This window comes from Nicotiana tomentosiformis, chromosome 1 (assembly GCF_000390325.3).
Source record: "Nicotiana tomentosiformis chromosome 1, ASM39032v3, whole genome shotgun sequence".
In the NCBI taxonomy this organism is placed as follows: Eukaryota; Viridiplantae; Streptophyta; class Magnoliopsida; order Solanales; family Solanaceae; genus Nicotiana; species Nicotiana tomentosiformis.
The window spans coordinates 51,505,955-51,531,323 of record NC_090812.1 but is presented as its reverse complement, the minus strand read 5'-3'; the positions used below and the strand labels follow the sequence as shown (position 1 = coordinate 51,531,323).

The 25,369-nt window shown below is 37.3% G+C and overlaps 1 pseudogene; it reads left to right on the top strand.

Moving 5' to 3' along the window:
- The first annotated feature begins 12,012 nt into the window (after positions 1–12,012).
- On the top strand, positions 12,013–19,759 carry LOC117277159 (uncharacterized; annotated as a pseudogene).
- Positions 19,760–25,369: the final 5,610 nt, after the last annotated feature.

Genomic DNA, 25,369 nt, shown 5'->3' with positions numbered 1-25,369 from the left:
CGCGATCGCGAAGAGAAAAGTTGGACTGGCACATTTTGTGCTTCGCGTTCGCGACCGAGGGCACGCGTTTGCGAAGGGTCGAAGTGCAAAGCTTCGCGTTCGCGATCGAAGCCTCGCGTTCTGGGATGGTATTTAGATATCAAACAGCTTGAATTTTATTCAGACCTTTATTTATATTATTCTAGAAGCTCGTGCACTTGTGACTCCAGTTCTGGGATGGTATTTAGATATCACGATTATTATGGAATACTCACTTTATTTCAAACTTTATTTCCGTATTTGTTTTTTTATTATTAATTAATTTAAAATTTTGTTTTAAATGGCTAATTATATTCTAACGTTGGCTTGCCTAGCAAGTGAAATGTTAGGCGCCATCACGGTCCCGAAGGTGGGAAATTTTGGGCCGTGATAGTTGGTATCAGAGCACTAGGTTACGTAGGTCTCACGAGTCACGAGCAAGTTTAGTAAAGTCTGAAGGATCGGTACGGAGACGTATGTACTTATCTCTCAGAGGTTATGAAGTTTAGGAACAATATCCCTTCTTTCTTATTCTATCGTGCGGTTTTATTCTATCATCTATGATTGAACCATTCTATTCTTATTCGCTCGCAGATGGCGAAGACACGTAATACATCTACCGACGGACAGAGACCAGAGCCCCCGGTGGAAACTATGGTCAGGGGTAGAGGTCGAGGCCGAGGTCGTGCTAGAGGTCGAGGCCGAGGTGGAGGTAGAGCTCAGTCTAGAGCTCGAGCAGCAACACCTGTTGTAGAACCTCAGGTGGATCTTCAGGAGGAGGTTCCAATTCACACTATACCAGTTGGACCAGTTAAGATCTCGAAAGGATTCTTAGCTACTCCAGTACTTTAGGACGCTCTAGTCCGTTTGGTGAGCCTAGTGGAGGGTGTGGCCCAGAATGGTACGTTTTCAGTGGCACCAGCCGTTTCACATGTTGGGGGAGGAGCACAAACTCCCACTACTCCAGCTCCGGAGTAGATGGCTCCCCACAATCAGGCTCCAGCAGCCCCGCCAGTTGGGGTAGTTCAGCAGTTGTTGCGGCACAGAACGGTGATAGTCCTGCCATATCTTTTGAGGCCTTATTGAGACTGGATAATTTTACCAAGCCCTTTCCAGTTTACTTTAGTGGTACACTTTCTGAGGACCCCCAGGATTATCTTGACTGCTGCCATGAGGTTCTGCGGAACATGGGTGTAGTTGAGACCAATTGGGTCGATTTTGCTATATTTCAAATGACGGGTTCCGCCAAGAGGTGGTAGAGAGATTATACATTGAACAGACCAGTTGTATCGCCTGCACTTACCTGGGAGCAGTTCTCGCAGCTATTTCTGGAGAAGTTCCTTCCTATCACACTGAGAGAAGATTATCGCAGGCAATTTGAGCACCTGCAGTAGGGCAGTATGACTGTTACTCAATATGAGTCTCGTTTTGTGAATCTAACCCGTCATGCTCTCCTTTTACTTCCTACCGAGGGAGAGAGATTGGGGAGGTTTATTGAGAGACTTGCTTACCCTATCAGGCTTCAGATGGCCAAGGAAACCGGAAGTGAGATTTCCTTTCAGGCGGCTGCTAATGTCGCGAGGAGGATCGAGATGGTTCTTGCACATGAGAGAGGGCAGAGGTCTGATAATAGGCCTCGTCAGTTCGATGGTTTTAGTGGTGCTTCTTCTGGAGGAAGGGTAATTTTGGTTGAGGTCATCCTCCCAGACCGTTTTATTCAGCACTTCAGGCATATCCCGGTGCTTCAGGGAGTCACGGTCGGTCCTATTATGCCTTACTCTGGGCAGCCAACATTTAGTGCATATTTAGCTCCTATTAGTGCACCATCACTCCAGAGTCACTACAGCAGTTATCCGGCCCGTTCGAGTCAGCTTCAGCTTCAGCAGCCACAACATCAGGATGGGTGTTATGAGTGTGGGAACATTGGTCACATTAAGAGGTATTGTCCTAGGTTGTCGAGTAACAGATCTCGGCAGGATTCTCGTGCCATCATACCGGCACCGGTTGCTTCACCGCCTACTCAGCCAGCTAGAGGTAGGGGTGAGGCAGCTAGAAGTGGAGGTCAGACCATTAGAGGTGGAGGTCAGGCCGTTAGAGGTGGAGGCCAGCTAGTTAGAGGTCGTCCCAGAGACGCAGTTCAGAGTGATGGGGGCCAGCCCCGATTTTATGCTTTTCCAGCTAGGCCTGAGGCCGAGTCATCCGATGCCGTGATCACTGGTATTATTCCAGTTTGCCATAGAGATGCTTCGGTTCTATTTGATCCATGATCTACTTATTCTTATGTGTCCTCCTATTTTGCTTCGTATTTGGTTGTGCCTCATGATTCTGTGATTGCTTCTGTGTGTGTATCTACACCGGCAGGAGACTCTGTTGCAGTAGACCATGTCTATCGTTCATGTGTGATTACTATTGGTAGTCTTGAGACTAGTGTGGATCTTTTACTTCTTGATATGGTAGATTTTGATGTCATCTTGGGTTTGGATTGTCTATCACCTTATCATGCTATATTGGATTGTCATGCCAAGATGGTAACCCTAGCCATGCCGGAGTTACCTCGGTTAGAGTGGAAAGGAACTCTTGGTCATTCTGCCAGTAGTGTTATTTCTTATATGAAAGCTCGGCGTATGGTCGAGAAAGGGTGTCTAGCCTATTTGGCTTATATTCGCGATCCCAGTGCGGATGTTCCTTTTATGGACTCAGTACCAGTTGTTCATGAATTTTCAGAAGTATTTCCTACAGATTTGCCAGGGATACCACCCGATAGAGATATTGATTTCTGTATTGATTTAGCTCCGAGCACTCAGCCATTTCTATCCCACCATACTGTATGGCCCCGCCAGATTTGAAAGAATTGAATGAGCAGTTACATGATTTGCTTGATCAGGGATTCATTAGACCCAGTGTCTCGCCCTGGGGTGCACCAGTACTATTTGTAAAGAAAAAAGATGGTCCAATGCGAATGTGTATAGATTATCGGCAGTTGAACAAGGCCACTATCAAAAACAAATATTCGTTGCCAAGAATTGATGACTTATTTGATCAGCTTCAAGGTGCCAAGGTATTTTCGAAGATCGATTTGAGGTCTGGTTACCATTAGTTGAAGATTAGAGCATCCGATGTCCCTATGACAGCTTTTCGAACTCGATATAGGTATTATGAATTCCTAGTGATGTCATTTGGGTTGACAAATGCCCCGGCAGCATTTATGGATTTGATGAATCGGGTGTTTAAGCCCTATTTGGATTCTTTTGTGGTTGTATTCATTGATGATATCTTGATTTACTACAGCAGTCGAGAGGATCATGAGCAGCATCTTCGGAGTGTGCTTCAGACTTTGAAGAATAATCAGTTATATGCTAAATTTTCAAAATGTGAATTTTGGTTAGACTCAGTTGCCTTTTTAGGGCATGTTGTATCGACAGAAGGCATAAAGGTGGATCCTAAGAAGATTGAGGCTGTTCAGAATTGGCCTAGACCTACTTCAGTTACAGAGATCCGGAGTTTCCTGGGTTTGGCAGGTTATTATCATTGGTTAGTGGAAGGGTTTTCATCTATAGCAAGCCCATTAACAAGACTGACCCAGAAAGGTGTTCCATTCGGATGGTCAGACGAGTGTGAGTTGAGCTTTCAAAAGCTCAAGATTGCTTTGACTACGGTGCCGGTGTTGGTATTACCCACAGGTTCAGGATCTTATACAGTGTATTGTGATGCTTCTCGCATTGGTCTTGGTGCAGTATTGATGCAAGATGGCAGGGTGATTGCATATGCATCACGGCAGTTGAAAGTTCATGAGAAGAATTATCCTGTTCATGATTTAGAATTGACAGCCATTGCTCACGCACTGAAGATTTGGAGGCATTATCTCTACGGTGTCTCGTGTGAGGTATTTACTGATCATCGTAGCCTTCAATATCTGTTCAAACAAAAAGATCTTAACTTAAGGCAGAGAAGATGGTTGGAGTTGTTGAAAGATTATGATATCACCATTTTGTATCACCCCAGAAAGGCCAATGTGGTAGCCGATGCTTTGAGTAGAAAGTCTGTGAGTATGGACAGCCTTGCTTATATTCCGGTTAGTGAGAGACCGTTAGCTGTAGATGTCCAAACTTTGGCTAATAAGTTCGTGAGGTTAGATATTTCGGAGCCCAGTCGGGTTTTAGCTTTCACAGTCACTCGGTCCTTTTTATATGAGTGCATTAGAAGGCGGCATTATGATGATGAACATTTACTTGTCCTCAAGGACATGGTGCGACACGGTGATGCCAGACAGGTTGTTGTGGGGAAAGATGGAGTTTTGCGAATGCAGAGTCGTATTTGTGTGCCTAATGTGGATGGGCTTCGTGAATTAATTTTGGAAGAAGCCCACAGTTCTAGGTATTCTATTCATCCAAATGCCGCCAAAAATGTATCAAGATTTGTGGCAATATTATTGGTGGAGGAGAATGAAGAAGGAAATAGTTGCATATGTAGCTCGGTGTCTGAATTGTCAGCAAGTTAAGTACGAGCATCAGAGACCTGGTGGTTTTCTTCAGAAGTTAGAAATTCCTGAGTGGAAGTGGGAGATAATCAGTATGGATTTTGTTGTTGGGCTCCCACGGACTCAGAGAAAATTTGACGCAGTTTGGGTCATTATGGACAGGTTGACCAAGTCAGCACATTGTATTCCGGTGGCAGTTACCTATTCTTCAGAGTGGTTAGCTAAAATTTACATTCGTGAGATTGTCCGCCTTCACGGTGTGCCCGTGTCTATTATTTCAGATCGAGGTACACAGTTTACCTTACACTTCTGGAGGGCTGTACAGCATGAGTTAGGCACGCAGGTTGAGTTGAGTATATCATTTCATCCACAGACAGACGGACAGTCAGAGCGCACTATTCAGATATTGGAAGATATGCTACGCGCTTGTGTTATAGACTTTGGAGGTTCTTGGGATCAATTCTTACCACTTGCAGAGTTTGCTTATAATAATAGCTACCAGTCGAGCATTCATATGGCTCCATATGAGGCATTATACGGGAGGCGATGCCGATTGCCAGTTGGATGGTTTGAACCGGGAGAGGCTCGGTTGTTGGGTACCGATTTGGTACAGGATGCCTTGGATAAGGTCAAAGTTATTCAAGATCGACTTCGCATAGCTCAGTCTAGGCAAAAGAGTTATGCCGACCGTAAAGTTCGTGATATTTCATTCATGGTTGGAGAAAGAATATTGCTCCGGGTTTCACCTATGAAAGGTGTAATAAGGTTGAGAAATAAGGGCAAGTTGAGCCCTAGGTATATTGGACCCTTTGAAATTCTTGAAAGGGTGGGTGGAGTAGCCTACAGGCTTGCATTACCACCTAGTTTATCAGCGGTTCATCCGGTGTTCCATGTGTCTATACTCCGAAAATATCATGGTGATCCATCCCATGTGTTAGATTTCAGTTCAGTCCAATTGGACAAAGATTTGACTTATGAAGAGGAGCCAGTAGCTATTCTAGCTCGGCAAGTCCGACAGTTGAGGTCTAAGAGTTACCCTTCAATTCGGGTGCAATAGAGAGGTCAGCCGACAGAAGCATCTACCTAGGAGTCTGAGTCGGACATGCAGAGTAAATATCTACACCTTTTCACCAGCTCAAGTACTTTTTCTAACTCCGTTCGAGGACGAACGTTTGTTTTAGAGGTGGAGAATATGGTGACCCAAAAGGTTATCTTTAAATTTAATAATTATTTCTGTGATCTAAGACCTCGAAAAGCACTATTCATTATTTATCGACTTGCGTGCACAATCCGAATAATTTTTCAAAAAGTTTTTATATGAAAAATTGATTAAAATGTAAAATAGAGCTTAAAACTCAACTAAGTTGACTTTGGTCAACATTTTGAGCAAACGAACTCGGATCAGTGTTTTGACAGTCCGGTAAGTCCGTATCGTGATTTGGGACTTGGGCGTATGCCCGGAATTTAATTTGGAGGTCCCTAACTTGAAATATCGCCAATTGGCGAAAACAAGAAGCCTAAAGGCTTAAAGATTTTAAAGTTTGACCACAAATTGACTTTTATTGATATCGGGGTTGGATTCGAGTTTTGAAAATTTTCATAGGTCTGTTGTGTCATTTATGACTTGTCTGTCGAATTTGGTAAGAAACGGAGTTGATTTGACGTGATTCGGACGCTCGGTTGTGAAAATAGAAGTTTTAAAATTTTCTTAAAACTTTCATTTGATTTGGTGTCTGATTCGTAATTCTAGGTGTTAAATTGATATTTTGATCGTACGAGCGAGTTCGTATGAGGTTTTTGGACTTGTGTGCATGTTTGGTTTGGAGCCCCGAGGGCTCGAGTGAGTTTCAGATAGCATACGAACCATTTGAACTTTGAGAAAAATCTGGTTTTTAGCTTCTGCTGTCATCTGGTGCATTGTGCTTCGCGATCGCGAAGAGAAAAGTTGGACTGGCACATTTTGTGCTTCGCGTTCGCGACCGAGGGCACGCGTTTGCGAAGGGTCGAAGTGCAAAGCTTCGCGTTCGCGATCGAAGCCTCGCGTTCGCGAAGAGGAAATGAGGCAGAAGCTGGGGCACTCAAATTTGTTCTTCGCGTTCGCATGAAATGGCTCGCGATCACGTAGGCCTACAGGGTTATGCTTCAAGATCGCAAAGAATTATCTGCGATTGAGAAGAGTTAAATGGACCAGGAAAAAATTGTTCTACGTGATCGCAAACATATTCCCGCGATCGCTGTGATGACCCAGAATGTCATCTTTAAATTTAATAATTAATTATGTATTCTAATACCTCAAAAAGTACTATTTATCATTCCTCGACTTACGTGCGCAATCCGTAAAATTTTATGAAAAGTTTTTATGTGAAAAATGGATTAAAATATGGATTAGAGCTTTAAAACTCAATTGAGTTGACTTTGGTCAACATTTTGAGCAAACGGACTCAGATCAGTATTTTGATAGTTTCGGTAGGTCCGTATCGTGATTTGGGATTTGGGCGTATGCCCGGAATCAAATTCTGAGGTCTGTAGCCCGAGATATGGAATTTTGATGAAAAATTAAAATGTTTAAGTTCAAATAGTGACCGGATGTCTAACTATGTGAAAATGACCCCATAATAGAATTTTGATGATTCCAACAGCTCTGTATGGTGATTTTGGACTTAGAAGCATGTTCAGAATTTTATTTGGTAGTCCGTAGTTAAATTAGGCTTGAAATGGCTAAAAATAAGAATTTAAGTTTGGAAGTTTGACCGAGGAGTTGACTTTTTGATACTGGAGTCGAAATCCAGTTCCGAAAATTTTCATAGCTCCGTTATGTCATTTATGACTGGTGTGTAAAATTTGAGGTCAATCGGAGTTGATTTGATAGGTTTCGACATCAAATGTAGGAGTTGGAAATTTTAAGTTTCATTAAGCTTGAATGGGAGCATAATTCGTGGTTTTAGCGTCGTTTTATGTGATTTGAGGTTTCAAATAAGTTCGTATGATGTTTTAGGACTTGTTGGTATATTTGGTTGAGGTCCCGAGGGTCTCGGGTGAGTTTGAGATGGTTAACGGATCAAAAGTTGGACTTAAAACAGTTGCTGCAATTTTTCCTTTATGCTGGAAATTCTGGCCCAAAATCGAGGCCCAAGATCGAGGCCAAAAATCGAGCTCCCAAAAATCGAGCTCCCAAGATCGAGGCCGAGGATCGAGGCCGAGGATCAAAACCGAGGATCGAAGCCGAGGATCGAGGGCTGCCTGGGCAGAATTATAAAAGAGGGCATTCGTCCCATTCGCCATTTTTAACAAATTGGAGCTTGAGCATAGGTGATTTTTGATAGATTTTCAAGGAAAAGACATTAGGGTAAGTGATTCTAACTTGGATTTGATCTATAACATAAATATATCATTGTTCTCATCATTTAATTAGTGTTTTGAGATTGAAATTTGGGAAATTTTTAGAAATCTCATAGAAACGAATTTTTGAGATTTCGGTATCGATTCGGAGTCGGATTTGAGTGAAACTGGTATGGCCGGACTCGTAATTTAATGGGTTATCGGATTTCGTAACTTTCGTCGGATTCCGATACGTGGGCCCTACAGACGAATTTTTAATTAATTTCGGGATTTTTATTAAAAATGTAGTATTTTCTTATAGAATTGATTTCTATAATTTTTAGTGATTGTATCGAATTATTTTGGCTAGATTCGAGTCAGACATAGTTGAATAATCCTGAAAAAGGCTTTCTAGTCTAATTGGAGCAAGACGAGGTAAGTATCTTGTCTAATCTTGTGAGGGAGAAATTTACCCCATAGGTGATTAAATTAAATAATTGTTACTAATTGCGGGGGCTACGTACGCATGAGGTGACGAGAGTCCGTGCGTAGCTACTATTAATGCTAAAGTTCTGGTAGTTTAGGACTTAAATCATGAATTACTTGTGTAAATTATATTCTTTATTAATTAAAATATTTGATGTATATACTATGAATTGTTATGAAAGGTAAAAAAATATAAAATTTTCATATGCTTAATTTTTGTTTAGATTAATTAATTGTTGAAATAAATTGTTATCCTCTCAAATAAATTTTACAATAAATACTCTTATTCCAGAGGTACATAAGAAAATGTCCTCCTTTCTTGTGGATCGGGCCGAACGCCTCGACATGATAGATACATCTATGGATCGTGCCGCACGTCTCTCGGCAGTGTACACGACACTCTGGATCGGGCCGTACGATCTCGGCAGAAATCGTGCTTAATAATAATAATAATTACACGATACTTTGACAAATTCATTGAAATTGAATTGCAGCTTGTAAAGCTATTTGATAAATTGGAAATTCATTGAAATTGAATTGCAGCTTGTAAAGCTATTTGATAAATTGAAATTTTTATTGAAATTGAAGGATTTAATATATATATATATATATATATATATATATATATATATATATTGAGAATTGTTGCATTTTGAAGGAATTTAATTATTTCTGCTGGTTAAATAAATTATTATTATATTCTGTAAATCATGCTGATTTAAATATTCTAGTTTTATTTCAATTATTATTATTGACCCATAGTGAGTGTCAAAGTCGGTCATCTCGTCTCTTCCACTTCGAGATTAGGCTTGATACTTACTGGGTACACGTTGTTTACGTACTCATACTACACTTGCTGCACTTTTTGTGCAGGATCTAAGACAGGTACTAGTGGAGGACCTATCATCACATATCCACGTCATCGCGAGGCATAGTGGTGAGCTGCCTTTCTGAGCCGTTCTGCAGCTACCAGTGTCTCTTCTTATATTTACATTCTGTCTATTTCATTTCAGACAGTATTTGGAGTTTTGTACAATCTACTAGATGCTCATGCACTTGTGACATCGGGTCTTGGCACACACATTTGTAGAATTTGGTATTTTATTATTTTCTTGGATTAAAAGTTTAATCAATATACGTTTGATTTATCAGTTGGCTTGTCTAGCTGTAGTGTTGGGCGCCATCACGACCTATAGGTGAAATTGGGTCGTGACAATCGCGATGAGTAAAATCTGGGCAAACAGAACTTAAGTTCTCGAAATGGGATTTCGACCTATTTTCCACCATTTTCGATTTTGAGCTCAGGTAAGACGATTTTTACGGGAAAGCATTAGGATAAGTGTTCCTTATCCTATATTGATTATATTTCATGATTCCATACTCATTTACATCATGAATTCATGAATTTGTGGAAGAAAAATAAGATTTTTATAAAATCTTCCAAAAATGTAAAATGAAGATTTGAAAGTCAATCTGATGTCGAAATTCGATAATTTTTGTATGGTTGAACTCGTATTGGAACGGGTGTTCGGATTTTACGAGTTTTTCCGAGATTCGAGATGTGGGTCCCACTGTTGATTTTTAAAATGAATTTCGGGTTTTTATCCGAAAAATTTATAAATTCATATGGAATTAATTCCTACGATTTGTATTGAGTATATTGAATTGTTTATGACTAGATTTGAGGATTTCAGACACGAATTCGCGAGGCAAAGGTTTATTGGATTCTTGAAATTTGGTTGCAAAGCGAGGTAATTGTCGTGGTTAACCTTGACTTGAGGGAATAGAACCCCTGAATTATTTGCTATATGAATTTCATGTGCAACGATGTATAGGCAAGGTGACGAGTGCCTATACTTTGTCAATTTAATTGTTTGCTTAATTATTTAAACATCTTAAATTGTTTAAAACACAAATTAATTGTTATAATAATTGTTTCTCTCATATTTCTTGTCAAATATTAATTTTTGAATTCCTGCAATTATTGTTACATATTTATTTTATTTATGTGTCTTAATTGCTACTTGACCTTTAGCATATTAAATATTAAACTGCCTCTTTTCTCCCTGATTTTCACAATTAATTGATAATTATCATTGTTGGTTTCATAAATAAATTATAATTATTGTATGCCTTGATACTTAATAGTTTCTTATTGAACGTGGTATTTATTGGAGTATTTTTATTATATTTAATAGTTATTCATATATATCTATATGGGGGATCGGGTTGCACGCCGCAACAGATTTATTTAAAGTTTATATGGGGGAACGAGTTGCACGCCGCAACAGACTTATTTAAAAGTCTATATTCGGGGATCGGGTTGCACGCCGCAACAGACTTGTTTAAAGTTTATATTAGGGGAACGGGTTGCACGCCGCAATGGAAACAAGTTGAGGGATTGTGACTGCTGAGTTGATTTCAATCATTAATATTATTTACTGGTCTTACTAATATTTCCGTTATTATTATTGTTGTTATTACTACTATTGCGTACAGGTAATGTAAGTGACCCGCTTTAGCCTCGTCACTACTTCGTCGGGGGTTAGGCTCGGCACTTACCAGTACATGAAGTCGGTTGTACTGATACTACACTCTGTACTTCTTGTGCAGATTTCAGAGTTGGTTACAGAGGCGTACTGCAAATTTGCCCGGATACAGCTACCAGTGAAGACTTGAGGTATAACTGTACAGCGTCCGCAGTTCTGAAGTCCCCTTCTATATTATCTCAGCTGTGTATTATATTTCAAACAGCTTGAATTTTATTTAGACCTTTATTTGTATTATTCTAGAAGCTCGTGCACCTATGACTCCAGTTCTGGGATGGTATTTAGATATCATGATTATTATGGAATACTCACTTTATTTCAAACTTTATTTCCACATTTATTTTCTTGTTATTAATTAATTTAAAATTTTGTTAAAAATGGCTAATTATATTTTAACGTTGGCTTGCTTAGCAAGTAAAATGTTAGGCGTCATCACGGTCCCTAAGGTGAAAAATTTTGTGCCGTGACAGAAAACAACTAAAAAATCAATTATTGTGGACCGGATGGAATATTATTTATGCTTACAACTAGAGAAGTGTCGAAAGTTGTTTTTGTTTGTTTTTTTGGTGGTGTTCTTTTACTACTATGCTTAATGGTGTAGGAAAGCATGACTCATGTGTTTATTAAGAAAACATATAGATTTGTTCATTATATATGTTTTACTATATAGATATTTTTAGCTGTTCAATGAAGCAGTTCTTTTGAATATATATTTCTTTTAATTTAATCTCTTATTACATATTGTACCTACCAAAAAAAAACTTCATAACTTCATACAACATTATCATTATGTTTTCAACTGTCAAAGTTTTTCGAGTAAGTTTACCATTCATTATTGAGCTTGTATTGTTTTCCTTTACGATTTGTTATGCGCACTCATTTTAATGTAATTTTGTGCCACTTTAAAAAGTTTGTACTTAACTTGGTATACACTAAGAACTAGTGTATATATATATATGGAAGGGAGGGTCTGGGTGGGTGGGTGGGGTTATTGTTTTTCTTTTTCTTTTTTCCTCTTAAAAATAGTTTTTGTTTTTGTTTTTTCCTCATAATTCATTTTATTAATTATTATTTTGGACCCAAATACCAAATGTCATCAGTTAATTCGTCAATTTGCCACATCATTGACGAGTGTATTACACACTCTCTAGTTTTTTGCTGGTTATCAAAAAAGTGTCTAATTGGTTCAAATTTTGAGTAGATAAGGTGTCTAAAACGAAAACCCGGATAAGTTTAGGGGGTTGTGCATGATTTTAATTGGTTTGGCTTTCTTCAAACCACAACTAAAGCTATTCTAAATGACAGAAGAAATCAGAGGCCGAGCCACAAAGTACTGAATTTCTTCCTTTAGCATTTGCAAATACAATTATTTTATTTGTTTTTACTCTGTACCTATAATTAATTTATGGTGCAGGTATGCAGTAGTTACAGGGGCAAACAAAGGGATTGGATTCGCAATATGCAGGCAGCTTGCTTCCCAGGGAGTAGTTGTGGTTTTGACTGCTAGAAATGAGAAGAGAGGGGTTGAAGCTCTAGAGAAGCTCAAAGGGTTAATTGGTTTAGCTAAAGAAAATTTGGTGTTTCAACAGCTTGATGTTATGGATCCTTCCACTATTGCTTCTTTGGCTGAATTCATTAAGACTCAATTTGGCAGGCTTGATATCTTGGTAAGAAGCATAGCTATGTTCTTGATTTTAATTTCTTGTTTATGATCAAAATAATTTGCTAAGTGATAGAGCTGTGGGTATTTTCAGGTGAACAATGCAGGAATTGGTGGAGTCACTGCAGATGCTGATGCCCTTAGAGCTACACAAGAGTCCAGTGGGGTAAGTCCTTTTAACTAGACTTAATCTATCGATTAATTGTGTCTTAATACAAGACAGTTGGTTACTACATGATAAGTATCAGGTTATATATATACTGGCACACTGACAATCAGTGTAGTATAGGTTTGTTACCGTTTTTACTAGGTCATCAATTAATGTTCATTGTAGAGATTAGCTGTTAATTACTTTATAACTGTGGCCTGATTGTGTAAGTTTCGGATTGATGCTTCAAAAAGAATTACCAGTAATTACCTTATAGCATAACTTACATGTGTTTATAATTGCCGTTAGTGCATAGAAACGTAAACTCATATATGTATGTTTTATAACACGTCAGAGAATTTACAACCCCACAACCCCAGAGGATTTATCATAATTAGACAGCCCTCAAATTAACTAGTAGACCATTCTTTTATGCTAGATGCTTGATTAGAAATTATATGTGCAACTTGATTTGGATATAGAGTTAGTTAACCATGAAAATGGCTTGAGGTTTCTGCTGTAGTTAAAAAACCAGAACAAGTCCTGCTTTATCTCGAAATCTTTAGATTCGACTATCAAGTGGCACAATCAGTAGCCATAACTCTCTGTTTCTGGAAAATTCACCTTTTGACGTGTAATCAATTGAAATCCTTGGCTTTAGACTTCATCTTTTGTACTCTTTAATTTGTCATTCTCTCTGCTATAGACAGGAGGATCTCAAGTCAATTGGAATAACATATTGATTCAGACATATGAATTAGCAGAGGAATGTCTTGAAACAAACTACTATGGTGTGAAGAGAATGACTGAAGCGTTTATTCCACTGCTCCAATTATCTAACTCGCCGAGGATTGTGAATGTTTCTTCCTCTATGGGAAGGCTAAAGGTATTAACCTGGCAACTCTTCTCCTCTTGGAATGGAAGGTCTAATCTACTGAAGTATCTCTACATCCCTACTCTTATCTTTTAGATTTTTTTGATATTTTAATACATCTACATAGCTGCATTTTTTCCGTTTGGTGTGATTTAACTTTTAAGGTTTTTGGCCTATACATGCTTGGCCCGTAGGAATGATAAATTCTGAAGTAAAACTATGATTTAAACGTTTAGAACTACACAATTCTGCCTTTAATTGTCTTTTTTAGAGAATCTAATGCATATGCCATCTATTCTTTTTAGATTGGAAAAATCATAGATTACTGAAATCTTGCCGTTAACTACACCTTTGTTCTCATCAATTTATTGATTTTCTAACATTATGTTCTCCTGCCTTTAACTTAAAGACTTAATCTTTCACTCTACCAACAACAAAATGAAGAAAATAGACCCCGAGGAAATCCTAATAGTAGTAGTGTTAGACTGATTTTGTTGTATATAAATCATGATCTGACCTTGTTCTTGTCGATTTTCCTTTTGTCTTTAAATGATAAAGGGTATCTTTGTCTGCATAATATGTTAACAAACACAGGAAACTTAATGTAATGTAAGTAAGCTAGGATATTTATCAGAAGCTTGATAGTTTAAAAGGACAGCCCGGAGCACTAAGCTCCCGCTATGCGCGGGGCCCGAGGAAGGGCCGAACGACAGGGGTCTATTGTACGCAGTCTTACCCTGCATTTCTGCAAGAGGCTGTTTCCAAGCAGCTTGTTAGTTTCAATCTTCTTTTTCATGTGGTGACAAGTTTGTCATGCTTTCCTAAGTGTCAGTAAACCGATGTTGGTAATTGGATAATCTCTATGAGTAGCTGACTGAAATTCTCTAATTGCATTTCCAGAAGTTGAAACATGAATGGGCTAAAGGAGTATTAAGTGACAGTGATAACCTCACAGAAGAGAAGATAGAAGTGGTGATAGCTCAATATCTAAAGGACTATAAAGAAGATACCCTTCAAGCCAAGGGGTGGCCTTCTTTCATGTCAGCCTATATACTCTCTAAAGCAGCCGTGAACGCTTACACGAGTGTCATGGCAAAGAAGTATCCGTCTATACAGATCAATTGTGTTTGCCCTGGTTTTGTGAAAACAGATCTCAGTTACAATCGCGGGATATTGTCAATTGAAGAAGGCGCGGAGAGTCGGCTAGCTCTGCAGCCGGATGATGGCCCTTCTGGTTTGTTCTTTGATCGGAAAGAAGTTTCATCATTCGAATGAGAGTATGTTGTTCATTGTATCCATGTTAGACTAGCATGTAATAATCTTCAGTGATATGCATTAATGTATGTTGTATGAAATACCATTTCATGTAGGCAGTTAGCATCTAAAATAATCCTTGGTTTTAAGTTTTAACAGTGAAAATATAGGGTGAATAAAAGACACAAAGAATGAATTGCCCTTAAAATTTCTGTGTCTGAAATTGCCATTAGCTGTCTCTTCTCCAAATCTTGGAACTTCATAAGGCACTAGAAAACTACTGATTTTATTCAAAGAACAAATCAATATTTGAACATTATCTTTCAGTTGTTTGATGAGTTAAGTTTTCTGAAGAACCCAAAAAGAAAGCAAATTATATTTCAAATATTGTATACTATTCTGTTAAACAAATCACAATCAATTTCCTTGGGAGTCTTCTTTGTTTTATAATCATTTCTTGTCTTTTCATTGATGAAAATGTGAACAAGTAAATTTTTTCCAAATTGTCCCTTATAATTCAGTGACATCCTAAATTGTCGTACTAGTTGAATTATATACCAGAGAAATAAATATTTTATATTTACAATACACTCACTAAAAAAGAAAACAATTGGAAACGCAGACTAACATTTTGAAATTAGTAGCTAAGCAAGTTGAATTAATGGTCAAGAAAAAGACAGTACTCGTTTAGCATATTCCAACCAAAAAAAACGTGCTTTCTTCAGTTCTTGTCCACATAAATGGTTGAACCGGCACTGTACACAGGGGATAAGACTAACATATTATATAAAAAATAAAAATAAATTATAGCCTCCTTGATTTTCTCCATTACCGTATTATATAATTCCGTCTTCCCAGATTTCAATGAGCACCTTAGACTATTTCTAGCAAACGCAATACATACACTGATAGATAAGCCTGCTTAGACCCAAAAAACTGAATAGTGAATATAGCAAAAATGGCAGAAAAAACCACCAGCCACGAGAATACATGGTATTTACAAACCTTGTATGTATAAATACAAGTTTTATGCACTGATCGTAAAAATTTGTTCACTACTGTTATTAGGTAATTATAGGTAAATCTTCTTTAAGAAAAACATGGAGTAGTAATTTTATAAGTTGTATGATCAGGCATGCAGTGGTGACAGGGGGAAACAAAGGAATAGGATATGAAACATGCAGGAAACTACTAGCTGCAAAGGAAGGAGTAGTGGTAGTGTTGACAGCAAGGGATGAAAAGAGAGGAATTGAAGCTCTTGAGAAGCTCAAAGAGGAGTACGATGATCAGATTTTGTTTCATCAACTTGATGTTATGGATCCAGCTAGTATTTCTTCTCTTGTGGACTTCATCGAAACTAAATTTGGAAAGCTCGATATTCTGGTACTATTTATTCTCCCTTCGATTCACTTTAATTGATTTTTTTATGATTCATAATATTTGATTTTTTATGATATTAATAAAGAATTAATTTCTTTTTTTTTTTAAGTTGTCCTTGAATTAAAGAGTCTATGAGTAGTATTTGTTATATTTCTAATAGACACATTAAATTTAACATGATCAATTATATTGTTAATTAATGCTAATTTGTGAATTTCTTAATATACGTGAAAATAACCAAAATAAGATGACCGTAGGAAATACAATTATATTTCTCGCTCCATCACTTAAATCTGTTTTTTTATAACTTCTTTGGGTGGGGGAGAGGGAACCTTTATGTTTATCAGTACATAAGCAATACTCTTTCTGGTCCCAAATCCTAATCGTTTTGAATAAATAAATATATTTAAATATTTATCGTTTTAAAAGATAAGAAGCCATCTATTATTACGTAGTACTCTTTTATAGATGTTTTGGTCTTTTTATTTTGGTTCAAAATACGTAAATCAAAATAAGTGTCCTTTTTATATAATCAAGAATGAATTAATTTTAATTTTTAAAATTTACCGTTATTTACATATTATTACCGTTAAAATATTTTTTTTAGGATTTAATATTTTTTTAAGGGGTGTGTCAAAGATTAAAAGGTCATTTATTTTAGACCGAAATGAATATTCCCTCCGTCTCATATTATCTGTCATGATTCTCTTTTATACATCCCTTAAAAAAATTTAATTAGGATTAGATTTTGACTACTTTATCCTTATTCATGTCTTAATATTTAATCTTTCTATTCGAACAAAATTATTAAAATAATTATTACTAAGTGTAAAAAAAAAAAAAAAAAATTATCTTAAAATTTTAAAATAACAAATAATTTGAAACAGACTATTTTTTAGTAACCACTAGTCACGACTCACGAGTGATAATACGAGATGAGGGGAGTATTCAGTACCAAAGAAAGAAAGGCTGACGAGGTGAAAAAGGTGTGGGCTCCTTGAGATCTACAAAAGTTGGTGAACAGTCACATGCAAAATTAACATTTTTTTCCTACCATCACTTGTTAGATGGCTCCTTGAGATCTACAAAAAAAAGGTAACTTATGGTTGCTATAGGAATTACTTGTACTTGTTTTTATGATGATAGTGTAAATATATCAAAATATAATTACTAAACTCTCCCACAAATTAGTGAAATAAAATATAAATAAAGCGTCGTACTTAACATTGAAATTGTAATATATAGGATTAATATTTTTTTTATTTTTCTACATCTTTCTTCAGTGCTATAGATTGTCTCAGCAAGATAGTCATGATGGAAAATAATTTAGTGCTACTTAATTAGTTTTGGTTTTAATCTCTTGGTGTATAGTGTATACTAACGGAGGAGGTTGTGGTGAGATAGTTGGATCTCTCCGTCCTTAATTAGGGATCTTGATTTTGAATTTCGAAATTTTTTTTTTTTTGTAGGAAATGCTTTAATTTATCCCTTAATTGATGAGTGTGGAATCCAAATTCGTCTGTCAGTAGATTTTGAGCAACAAATGGTTTTAAAAAAAAAAACTCATGTGCATACTCCTAAGAAACGTAAGAGGTTCGACCGTTTCTTTCTTTCTAATTAGGTAGTTGTACCTTTTCTAGTTTCAGATGTACATTGTGTTGTTCTATTACACTTTTACCCTTTGAGTTTGACATTCTTAAGTTTTTCTAGTTCCTTTGTTTTTCTTTTTTTTTCCTTTGGAATTTTTACATAGTATATTGACGTATAATATGCATACAATTAAGATACATATTTTATATTTAGTCAGACTATATTTGCATCAATACATATTTCATATATTCTTTACATATAAATAAGAAATTATAAATGCTTCAATTTAATTTGCAGGTTAACAACGCAGGGGTTGGTGGATTAATGGTGGAAGGAGATGTTGTTATAGTAAAAGATTTAATAGAAGGAGATTTCGTAACCATTTCTGCTGAAAATGGGGTAAGATATATAGTCCAATTCTAATATGTTATCCTAAATTAATTAGAAACACAATCAATGGTGATCTCTTTGATAACTTTTTAGTCATTTTATGTTACATATACATATATTCAAAGAAATAGTAACAAATTGGAGTAATAATTATGCAGGAAGAGGGTGGTATTAAGAAATCAATTGCAGGTATTGAGCGTATTGTTACAGATTATGAGTTGACAAATCAATGCCTAGAGACAAACTTCTATGGTGCAAAAAGAATGATTGAAGCATTTATTCCCCTCCTTCAGCTCTCTAATTCCCCAAGAATTGTTAGTGTCGCTTCTTTCTTGGGGAAGTTAAAAGGTAATGAAATCATAACTGTATATATCATAATATGTGTACCCTCTAAATTATGTTGAGGTTAACTTCTATGTACCGATAGTAGAACGGGCAAATGAGTTATTTGGTTTGTATTTGGGCACTGACTCATTAAATGAGTCATTGTCCAATTCTGCTTAAAGTTCACTTTGGTTAAGATGGACCGGTCACGATGGTTGTAACCCAACTCGCCCATATTGATGCAAATCTTTGCAATAACCTCAACTTTTAAATAAACATTATAAAATATTCTCACATATATAACAACAACAACAACAACAACAACAACAACAACAACAACCCAATATAATTCCACTAGTGGGGTCTGGGGAGAGTAATGTGTACGCAGACCTTACCCCTACCCTGGGGTAGAGAGGTTGTTTCCGATAGACCCTCGGCTCCCTCCCTCCAAGAACTCCCCAACCTTGCTCTTGGGGTGATTCGAACTCACAACCTCTTGGTTGGAAGTGGAGGGTACTTACCACTAGAGCAATCCACTCTTGTCCTCACATATATAACAATATTTTTTATTTATTTTTTTCGTAAATATCATTCTGCAATGGTTTATGATGATGAATTTTTTTTTCTTTTTTTCCTGTTGATTCTTGTCTTATGTTTTGAAATAAATGTCAATTCATGCCTAATAGTAAAAGTAATAAATCGTGGGCTAATTTGGGCTACTGAAAATAAATGGGCTTAGTTGGGTTGTGCCCAAACTTAGCCCATCATTAAAGTAGCTCATGCTCAACCCACTAAAACCTGACGGGTTGGACGGGTCAAATGGGTTTGGGTTACTTTTGCCGCCTCTATTCCAAACCATTTTCTGCTATTCTACAGCTATTGTGTAACGAATGGGCTATATGAATGCTAAGTGATGCTAAAAGCCTGACAGAAGAAAGGGTGGATGAAGTGTTGAATGAATTTCTTAAAGATTTTAGAGAGAAATCAATAGAAGCCAAAGGATGGCCAACTTACTTCTCAGCTTATAAAGTCTCGAAAGCATCCCTAATTGCTTACACAAGGGTTTTAGCTACGAAATATCCGAATTTTCGGATAAATTGTGTGTGTCCTGGCTTTTGCAAAACAGATGTGAACTGCAATACTGGGAGCTTAACTGCTGAAGAAGGTGCTGAAAGCTTGGTGAAGCTTGCCTTGTTGCCAAATGATGGACCCTCTGGTCTCTTCTTTTATAGAAAGGAAGTCACCTCTTTTTGAGCATTGCCTAATCCAACTATTGGTTTGGTGGGTTCGACGAAACTCAATATTTTGGCGTCTGACTCTTATACATGTACCGAAAACATGTATAGATAAAGTTAGACATAAGTTGCAATGTTTGAATTAAAAATAATGTCCATATTTTTGTATGTACCACTACTTTTTAAATTAAAGGATGCATTCCTCCTTCCTTATTTATTATTTTGTCAATTTTTTCGCATATGGCTTTTCAGTCTTTAATCGTATGTCTTAATATACTCTACTTGTACCCCCGCATACGATCTGAACTCATAATTTTTGGTGAATTTTAATAAATATAGATTTGAACTAAAAAGTTTTAATGTACTCGTCAAGTTCTAAACTCTGATTAACCTGGGATACGCCATTAGTTTTGAGTTTTTATTTTTTTGTATTTGGGGATTTCCATCAAATGAGTTTTGGGATGGTCTCAGTGTTCTCGTTCTCACAACGTGGGCTATAGATTCAACTAGAGATAATGCATACTTTGTTCTTTCCATAAAAGTTAAGAGCTGAGAGACTACTTTTAAGATATCTTTCATGACATGGAGTTAATTTGTTGAAATTGTCAAAAGTCCCATATCGGTGGATGACAATTTTGAATGGAAATTTTACCCTATAAAAGGAGGCCTAATGTTTAGGATTTAAACACACCTCTCATTTGCTTTTTTATCTTTTTAAGACATTTGTATCTTCTCTCTTTAGTATTATTTCACTTGTAATTTTAGAGTGGAATAAAATATTGATTGTGTCCAAGGAAGTAGGCATAATTGGCCGAACCTCGTAAATTCTGGTGTTCTTTTATTGTTGTCTTATTGTCTTGTTTATTATTTAGTGGTTGTCATAATTTTTGGTATAGTAGTTGTGACTCATTCACACTATATACATTTGGCTTCCGCAACAATTGGTATCAGAGCCAAGGTACTGTCTAAGTATGCTCTGTGGTTGCAGCATAGTCTGATCTTCCACATCAGAAAAGATCTATCTTGGTAACTGAGTCAAGGTTCTGTCTGAGTATGCTCTGTGGTTGCAGCTTAGTCTGATCTTCCACACCAGAAAGGAAATAATCTTGATTTGTGTCGTCAGCTACTAAATAATATTTGTGTCAAAATGGAAGACAATAAACAAGAAGAATCTACATCAAGTGTCAATAATACGCCATCGTTGGCATCTTCGCTTATGACAAGAATTGTGTCAAATGCGAAATTTGCGGTAGAAATTTTTGACGGGTCAGGACATTTTGGGATGTGGCAAGGCGAGGTTCTAGATGTTCTTTTTCAACAAGGGCTAGATCTTGCCATTGAAGAAAAGAAGCCAGATGTTATTGGAGAAGAAGATTGGAAAATTATCAATCGTGTTGCTTGCGGTACCATTCGATCCTACCTTGCTAGAGAGCAGAAATATCCATACACAAAGGAAGCTTCTGCAAGTAAATTATGGAAAGCACTGGAGGATAAATTTTTGAAGAAAAACAGTCAAAATAAATTGTACATGAAGAAGAGACTTTTTCGCTTCACCTATGTTCCTGGTACGACAATGAATGAACATATCACCAGTTTCAATAAGTTGGTCACAGATTTGCAAAATATGGATGCAACTTTTGATGATGGTGACTTGGCCTTGATGTTGTTGGGGTCACTTCCTAATGAGTACGAGCACCTTGAAACTACTCTACTCCATAGAAATGACAAAATTTCTCTCAGAAAAGTCTGCTCGGCTTTGTACAGCTATGAATAAAGAAAGGGAGAAAAACAGAAGGGCGGAGAAGGAGAAGCACTAATTGTGAGGGGTCGTTTTCAAAATCAAACGAGGACTAAGAAGGGAAGATCCAAGTCGAGATCTAGACCCAGCAAAGATGAATGTGCCTTTTGTCGAGAAAATGGGCACTGGAAGAAAGACTGTCCGAAGTTGAAGAATAAGGCCAGACATAACAATGGAAAGGCCATTATGGATTCAAATGTAGCTGATTGTGATGATTCAGACTTCTCATTAGTTACAACAGAGTTATCAACATCATCAGACATATGGTTGATGGACTCGGCTTGTATCTATCATATGTGTCCCAAAGAGGACTGGTTTGTGAATTTTCAAGGAGAATATGGAGTCATCCACACAACGGATAACAGCCCTCTTACCTCATATTGCATTGGTTCAATAAGATTAAGAAGCCATGATGGAATGATCAGAACATTAACAGATGTTCGGTATGTACCGGGTTTGAAGAAGAATCTCATCTTTGTGGGAGCCCTAGAATCAAAAGGGTTCAAAATCATTGCAGAAAATGGAGTGATAAGAATATGCTCCGGTACACTAGTGGTAATGAAGGCCAATCGGAAGAACAATAACATGTACCGCTATCGTGGTAGTACAGTTATTGGGATAGCAACAGTGACATCCAGTGATGACAAAGAGGCAGAAGCAACCAGGCTATGGCACATGCGCTTGGGACATGCTGGAGGGAAATCCTTGAAAGCTCTATCTAATCAAAGATTTTTAAAAGGCGTAAAGACTTGCAACTTGGAGTTTTGCGAGCATTGTGTCAAAGGGAAACAGACAAGGGTTAAATTTGGTACAGCGATCCATAATACTAAAGGCATTTTGGATTATGTACACTCTGATGTTTGGGGTTCTTCTAAAACACCTTCATTGGGTGGGAAGCACTATTTTGTAACCTTTGTTGATGATTTTTCCCGAAGAGTGTGGGTGTATACAATGAAGAGGAAAGATGAAGTGTTGGGAATTTTTCTCAAATGGAAGACGATGGTGGAGAATCAAACAGGCAGGAGGATCAAGTGTATTCGCACAGACAATGGAGGTGAATACAAAAATGATCATTTCAATAAGGTCTGTGAAAATGATGGCATCGTCCGACACTTCACTGTCAGACATACACCACAACAGAATGGAGTGGCAGAACGTATGAACCGGACTTTACTGGAGAAGGTACGGTGTATGTTGTCCAATGCTGGCTTGGGCAAAGAATTTTGGGCTGAGGCAATTACATATGCATGCCACCTAATTAATCGTCTACCATCTGCTGCTATTGATGGCAAGACACCATTTGAAAAATGGTATGGAAAACCTGCTGTAGATTATGACTTTTTGCACGTGTTTGGCTCAATTGCATACTATTATGTGAAAGAGTCAAAATTGGATCCGAGAGCAAAGAAGGCTATATTTATGGGGATTACTTCTGGAGTCAAAGGATACCGCTTATGGTGTCCAGAGACAAGGAATATTATATTCAGCAGAGATATTACCTTTGATGAATCTGCCATAACAGATAAGGTGACAGTTGAAGATGTCAAACAAACTGGTGGTGTATCAAAGCAGGTGGAGTTTGAGGGAAAATTTATTTTTCCTACACAAGAAGCAGAGGAGGAAACTCATGAAGATTACCCTCTGGAAGAAGAGCCAGTAGAGAGGGAGATTCCAACTTAGGAATCTCGACAACAACTTGAATCAATAGCAACCAGCAGGCCAAAAAGGACAATAACGAAACCTGTTCGTCTCATAGAGACGGTTGCTTGCGCAACCTCAATTGTAGCTGATGGTATTCCTACCACTTATAAAGACGCAATCCAAAGTTCAGAAGAAGATAAGTGGAGGATTGCCATGAATGAAGAAATGCAGTCCCTTCATCAGAATCATACATGGAAATTGGCCAATCTTTCGAAGGGAAAGAAAACAATTAGGTGCAAATGGGTATTTGCAAAGAAAGAAGAATTTCCTAACCAAGAAGATGTTCGCTACAAAGCAAGATTGGTGGCCAAAGGATATGCTCAGAAGGAGGGAATTGATTACAATGAAGTATTTTTTCCAGTTTTAAAATATTCCTCCATTAGAATTATGTTGGCTTTGGTAGCACAGTTGGATTTGGAACTAGTTCAGATGGATGTAAAAACTGCATTTTTACATGGAAACTTGGAGGAGAAAATCTACATGAATCAGCCAGAAGGATTCAAAGTTGCTGGAAAAGAAAATATGGTATGCAAACTTAAAAAATCGTTGTACGGATTGAAACAATCTTCTAGACAATGGTACAAGTGATTTGACAAGTTTATATTGCGGCAAGGGTACAAGAGAAGCAAATACGATCATTGTGTGTATTTGCGCAAACTTAATGATGGTTCCTTTGTATATCTTCTCATATATATTGATGATATGTTGATAACTTCCAAGAATTCGGAAGAAATTGATAAGTTGAAGATTCAACTGAAGGAGGAGTTCGAGATGAAGGATCTGGGTGAGGCAAAGAAAATTCTTGTCATGGAGATAATAAGAGATAGACGTTCAAAGAAACTCTGTTTATCTCAGAAAGAATATTTGAAGAGAGTACTACAGCGTTTTGGCATAGATAAGAAGACTAAGCCAACTAGTACGCCACTTGCTCCCCATTTTAAGCTAAGTACTACTATGTCGCCAAAGAATGAAACTGAACAGGAGTATATGTCAAGGGTACCATACGCAAATGCTGTTGGTAGCTTGATGTATGCAATGGTTTGTACGAGATCTGACATATCACAAGCCGTTGGAGTTATTAGCAGATATATGCATAATCCAGGAAAGGAGCATTGGCAAGCTGTGAAATGGATTCTACGGTATATTCATAGTACTGTAGATGTTGGGTTAGTTTTTGAGCAGGAAGGCAATCGGTCTGTAGTTGGATATTGTGACTCAGATTTTGCGGGTGATCTGGACAAACGAAGGTCAACTACTGGTTATGTGTTTACTTTTGCAAAGGCACCAGTTAGTTAGAAGTCTACTTTACAGTCAACAGTTGCTTTGTCTACAACAGAGGCAGAGTACATGGCTATTACAGAGGCTGTAAAGGAGGCAATTTGGCTTCAGGGGTTGCTAAAGGAGCGTGGTATTGAACAAAAAAATATTACAATTTTTTGTGATAGTCAAAGTGCTATTCAATTAGCGAAGAACCAAGTTTATCATGCAAGGACGAAGCACATTGATGTTCGGTATCATTTCCTACGAGAAATCATAGAAGAATGTGGAGTCACGATGAAGAAAATTCATACTACGGAGAACCCTGCTGATATGCTGACAAAAGTGGTGACTGCGATCAAGTTTCAACATTGTTTGGATTTGATCAACATTATTGAACACTAAAGATTGAAGATGAAGACACAACCAAAATTTGTTATTGAGAGAAAATTGAAGATGTGGAATTTTGCCAAGGTGGAGATTTGTTGAAATTGTCAAAAGTCCCACATCAGTGGAATTTTGAATGGAAATTTCACCCTATAAAAGGAGACCTAATGTTTAGGATTTAAACACACCTCTCATTTGTATTTTTATCTTCTTAAGGCATTTGTATCTTTTCTCTTTAGTATTATTTCACTTGTAATTTTGGAGTGGAATAAAATATTGATTGTGTCCGAGGAAGTAGGCATAATTGGCTGAACCTCGTAAATTCTGGTGTTCTTTTATTGTTGTCTTATTGTCTTGTTTATTATTTAGTGGTTGTCATAATTTTTGGTATAATAGTTGTGACTCATTCACACTATATACATTTGGTTTCCGCAACATAATTCATAAGAAAGTACCCACAGATGACATAATTTCTAGATTTGGAATTACAGGGCCACCTAGGTGTTGTTGCTGCAAAGTCTTA